The sequence below is a fragment of the Panthera onca genome, chromosome C1 (genome assembly GCF_046562875.1).
Source record: "Panthera onca isolate mPanOnc1 chromosome C1, mPanOnc1 haplotype 2, whole genome shotgun sequence".
In the NCBI taxonomy this organism is placed as follows: domain Eukaryota; kingdom Metazoa; phylum Chordata; class Mammalia; order Carnivora; family Felidae; genus Panthera; species Panthera onca.
The window spans coordinates 43,333,490-43,339,428 of record NC_138346.1 but is presented as its reverse complement, the minus strand read 5'-3'; the positions used below and the strand labels follow the sequence as shown (position 1 = coordinate 43,339,428).

At 41.6% G+C, this 5,939-nt stretch overlaps 1 non-coding gene across 1 annotated transcript; it reads right to left on the bottom strand.

Moving 5' to 3' along the window:
- Window positions 1-4,242: 4,242 nt before the first annotated feature.
- On the bottom strand, window positions 4,243-4,388 carry LOC132673924 (U4 spliceosomal RNA). Its single transcript, XR_009608268.1, has one exon. It is a non-coding gene; the product is annotated as a U4 spliceosomal RNA (small nuclear RNA).
- Window positions 4,389-5,939: the final 1,551 nt, after the last annotated feature.

The following is a 5,939-nucleotide window of genomic DNA, read 5'->3' as shown; positions in this document are numbered from 1 at the left end:
GGGGGTGTCTAGATGAAAATGGAGAAGGGCTGGCGAGGAAGAAAGAGATGGGACCTAGGAAAAGTCCGCAGGAGCCCCCTAAACTAGTTTGACTGTGTTCTTTTGTATGAAACCCCCGCCTCTGAAGCCCAAGGCCTCACCTTTAGGGCTGCTAGTCTGTTAAAGGGCTAAAGACCCACCAGGCCGAAGTCAGCGTCTCTCTGCAGTTGCCAAAGAAACATTCTTTCTTCAGGTCGAAATGTAGTTTCTCTAAGACACAGTATTATATTTTTTCTCCAAAAACCTTTCTTATTAAGCTTAAGTTTGCTCTCCCTTCTGGAAAAAGGCCCTACAGAAGAGAATGATATCACTGGGCTCTGTGCATATTCACAGACTCTTCCTATGCTGCTGGAAAGTTGGTCAGAGTAAAACTGGAGACGGGGGAGGGAACCTGAGGTATATGTGCTGCTCCCCTGCTTCTGGGATGTTCTCAAGCGAATCGTGGTGCTGAGATTTGCTGCCCAGGGTGGTTCCGATGGTGTCTTGAGTCAGAAGGGAAAGACGTTTTCTATAGAGAACTTTCTTCGGTGGATTTAGCAAATCCATTATCCTATCAAAAGAGTTTGGTTTGCTTCACATGAACAGGATATTTTGGGAAAAAAAGAACAACCTGGAGAGGAAGGACAGTGAACTTGTTAGGGGTATGGACTCTGGAGCCAGGTTGACTAGATTCACATCCCAGAGCCACTGGTGGCCAGCTAGGTGATCTTGGGCAGGGGCTGAACTTTTCGGTGCCTCATTTCTTCATCCACTAAATGGAGATGATGGTAATGTGACAATATCTATCTAGCGATGTAGCACATGATGATAATACTAAAACAATAATGACAGTAATAATACAAGGTTGTACTGATAAAATTAGTTGGTATATGTAAAGGGCTTAGAACTCCCCTTGGCACATATGAAGTACTTCGTAATTTATCTTTAAAAATTTTCATGCTTTTAAAGATTCTATTTTTCTATTTTATTAAAAAAATTTTTTTTAACCTTTATTTATTATCGAGAGACAGAGAGAGAGAGAGCATGAGCAGGGGAGGGGCCGAGAGACGGGGAGACACAGAATCCGAAGCAGGCTCCAGGCTCTGAGCTGTCAGTACAGAGCCCGATGCCGGGCTTGAACTCAGGGACTGCGAGATCATGACCTGAGCCGAAGTCGAGTGCCCAACCGACGGAGCCACCCAGGCACCCCTAAAGATTTTATTTTTAAGTAATGTCTACACCCGATGTGGGGCTCAAACTCATAACCCCAAGATCAAGAGTCACAGGCTCTACCCACTGAGCCAGCCAGGTGCCCCACTTTGTAATTTAGTTGTTGTTATTAGTAAATGATGAATTCAGTGTTGGAGACTGATCCAATATCTTATGTTTTCTGTAACATGTGGGTTATGGTTTGAGGTCAAAGTTATCTATAAAGTTTCCTTCCTCCCCGATATTTCCCTTGTTTTATAGAAACCAACTCATACTTCTCCTGCTTGAAAATGGCAATAATGTTGTTTACTTACCATCTGGATATTGCGTTCCATATTTTTGTTCTTGTGCCAAGATAAAATGCAGATCTTTGACTACTTCAATATAGCTCAGTTGATTTAGTTCAGTGAATTGCTATTGGCTCCATCCACTGAGACAGCTCTGTGAGTTTTTTCTTTTTTATTTTTTTAAATGACATTTGAATGAGTCATTTGCTAATTTTTTTTTAAAAAGGAATTTCTTTTTTGGAACTAGAACACAAAAGCTTCCTGGCTTCTAAGCACTCAAAATTACAAATAAGGTGACTAAAGTCAGTGATAGAAAAATCTGGAGGGAATTATTTATACTCTCAATCTTCCAAGGAAATGCTGAGGAGGGCCCATTTGCTTGAAAAGGAACTTGGTGATTGGGTTTCTTTTCCATTTCTCATAGTATGTTTCTAGTGGTAGGAATTCACGGATACGTTATCAATTTGTTCAATTTATTTTTTCTAAAACCTGTATTGGGTGTCTACTTCATGGAAGGCAAAACAGTGTCCTAGGTGCCAGGGTGCAAAAATAGATTAAACAGGATTCTGGGCCTTCGGGAGCTCGCCATTTTGTGGAAGGGATAAGACGACATAAGGATAATTCGAATATATGACAATTTCCTAAATGGCATATCAGAAAGAGTCCCACAAAGATTTGGAGGAGAGAAGCAGCAAAGTTAGCACCATTTTCATGAATTAAATAATATTTGAGTTGGATATTGAAGGACAGGTAGAATTTAGACAATAAGAGAAATTGGCAAAGGTAAAATGGAGAGATGGGAAAGAGCAGGAGACATTTTTAGGGAGAAAACATATTATCCAGCACCCCAGGGCTGCTCTAGACCCTGAAGATAAAAGCTGAATGAGCTGATGGGTGGCCAAGCTCAATGGAACATGCACAGCTAGTGGGTAGAAACAGAATGTATCTAAGTAAACGAATGAGGTAATCTAACGGGAGAGATTCTATACAATCAAAATAAAATAATAAAATGACAAGTGACAGTGTTGGGAGGAGAAGTTACTTTCGAGGGGGTCGGGCAGGAAGGCTTCTCTGAAGAGGGGAAATTTGATGTGAGACCAGAATAATGAAAAGCCTTTTGAAGGCCTAGGGAGGCTTGTTTGATGAACACAAAGGCCAGAGTGGCTAAAGAGTCATGACCAGTGGTGAAGAACACTAAGGCTGCTGTGTGGAAAAGGACTGTGGAGTATGGGGGGGTCAGGACGGAAAGGAGAGAAATCTCTGGGAGTTTATTGCAGCAAACAGGCAGCAGATGATGCGGCCTCAGACTGGGGAGGCAGTGGGGAGATGGCGAGCTAATTCTGGAAAGACAGGGAGTCACAGAGTGCAGGGCTTCACATTCTCTCAGTCTGAGAATTTGAAATTTATTCTGGAGGTAACAGAAGAGTGAAATTATTTATGGATTTAGAATTTTCCAGTGGCTATGCTTTGATCTGTTTTTTTTCCTGTGGAAGATACTTTTTTTTTTTTTTTAACACACCTTTGGTAATTGATTAGTACCTTACATAATGAGCACTCTGCGGTACCCTAGTGATTTGACAGATAAGTGCCTCTTAGAAAGTTGTCCACTTTATAACTACCGTGGAATCAGATCTTGGGAACATCTTCAGATACACAGAATAGAGACACAGATTTTTTTTTTTTTTTTTTAGCATAATGAGTCTACATTATACTATTAAGAGTGGTTGATAATAACAAAAGAAAGTTTTGTTGTTCACATAGATGCTCTCGTCTGAGAAGCAGGGATGCCCAAGAAAAAGGTTTATAAGACCACAGGAAATGTAAATAGTGGGGAGCTTTGAGGAACAGGGAAAACTAAAAAGCTTATCTCCACCTAAAAGCGAGCAGTCATTCCTCAACTGCGGCATTGTGGATATTCTGGGTTTCTTTAAGGGAAGAATCTGAAAATTTCCTAATTTTAAAAAGATAGAAATTAATTAAAAGAAATTCCTACACTGCGCAGTCCAAAGTGAAATGTATTTGTAGGTTTGTTTCAGGCTGGGGGTGGGCATACTTTGTAACTTCCTAAGTGAAGTCTCCTCCAAGGCCCATTAAACAGCTCTGCTCTGGCTCATCCACGGTGCAGCTAGAAACAAAACTCAGTACTTTGAAAACTGACACCTGATGGGGAGGAAATAGAGGAAAAAAAGCCTGTGTGTGTGGTGGGAGAGGCTGAACGCGAAGAGGAAGAGGAAGAGTAAAGGGATGCTCAGTGAGGCGGCTGGTGTGGTCTGATGGCAACAGCTGGGAGAAACAAAGAAACATCCTGCGTGCCATCATCGGTACCCCATGAGTGTTTGTGATCATAGGACAGTTAAGACTATTTCCTTTGTAGCTACAGACTGTACCTGCATGTCTTTCCAGACTCTGTAGGGCTTACGGAATCTTGAAGTAACCTAGACCCTTAGCATCTGTGACTTCATTTTCAATAATTATAGATATAAGCTTATTTTCATTCTTAAAATTAGTATCCCATTTAAAGTTTCTTGTTCAGTTAAACTAGCCTTCCCATTAGCCCTCTGGGCCACCCCAATTCTTAGTGACCTTCCCATTAGCTGAGTATACAGTCCTAATTATGGAGCATACCTAGAAATCAATCAGTCTGATGCTCTTTTGTGACCTCTTTGCTTTGTTGTTATATTTGACAACAATGAATTCACTTTTTTCGCATGGATTTATCTTGTCTTCCCAAATACTGAGTAATTTTGAAGGCTGAAGATCTCAGCTTATCTTTCTTATACCCACCAGAGAGTTTAATATGGTACTTTTTTCAATTAGCAATAATCGCGCCTCGGATAAACCTCATTGGCTACGATACTGCCACTGAGCAAAGCTTAATATGGTACTTTTTTATCCAAAAATGTTTCTTATGTACAAGGTAACAAAATAGTGAAGTGAAGAGCAGAAAATCACACTTTAGCCAACCATACTGTCTATATGAGATAAGAAAAACTCCTTTGGTTATTTCATCACCACCGCCCCTCCCCCCCCCCCCCCCCCCCCCGCCAGGTTTGAGAATTGATTTTTTAAAAACGTCATTGATGACTATTTTGTCATTGCACAGGCATGGCTTTTGTGTTATGGAGCCCAAAAGTAACTCTATCCAAAGCAGAAGATGGTAACAGTTCATAAACCTGGAATTTACCCGCGCCATTTAATTAGAACTTTTAATTTGATGAGAACTTTTGTTTTGTTTTGGCCAACCAATATTTAGAATTGGGACCGCTTTGTGGCTCTGTCTACCATGGTTACAGCATCACCATGTGGATCAAGGATCACGAAAGAAAGGCATAGCCAAGGAAATCTGTGATTGCAGAACTCATTAAAGAAAAGGAACATTGTCTTTCCCCACATTATGTTGCTGGCTAAAAAAGAATTGCCTCGCAATCTGGTTAAAGAAGCTATAAAAAACTTTAGTGGGTATTTGCAGCTAAATCTTAATACGACGTGGAAAACAGTGGCGTCGAATTTCAACAAGAGGAAGCAATATATCAAGTACAACCTTGTCAAGGACCCTTGCTAAAGAATTTACTGCCAATTATCAACTATTTGTTGGGGATTATCTATATGTAAGGCTCTGGGTACCTTGGGAGACATAGTGGGAAAAAAAAAAATAAAATCCATGCTTTTAAGGTCTTTCAAATTTAGTGGACAAGAAGTAGTAATGTAACACTTTATTTATTTGTTTGTTTGTTTATTTAAAAGAGAGAGCAGCTGCACGTGAGAGCTGAACAGGGTCAGAGGGAGAGGGAAAGAATCGTGAGCAGGCTCCCTGCCCAGGCGGGGACCCAACTCAGGGCTCCATCCCACAGTTGTGAGATCAGGACGTGAGCCAAAATCAAGAGTTGGACGCTTAACTGACTGAGCCACCCAGGTGCCCTATAATACAACCTATTACGATAGGTGTTTAATGTCACCAGACACACCGTGGGGGAAGGTGAGGGGGTATCAATCTGGCTGAGGGGCTCTGAGAGAGCCCTGAGGAATCGTTTGAATTGGAGGAGAGCTGGCACGATGGATGCCCCCTGGGAAGGACGTGGAGGCAGAAGGCTTCCAGATGGAGAGGACCAAATGAGCGAACATGCAGAGGTAGTGGAGTGTTGTGTGTCTTTAAGGATTAGGCGTTTTCCTGAATGGCTGGAGGAGAGGATTCCTGCCAACAGTGCGTGGGGGACAAACGGGTGGAACTGTGTGTGGGAATTAGCAGTGGAATACAATAAGCCTCTCTCTTAGGATTTGCTTGTGTCCCAGCTAGAAGAGAACTTCTGCTGGTAAGAACCGTGTTTGATTCTTTTTTATCTCTTACTACCAACAAATGCTTAATATTCTTGTTGCTTTTTATAACCTTTGGTATTTACATGAGTGCCTGGAAAACGAGGCCCTTTA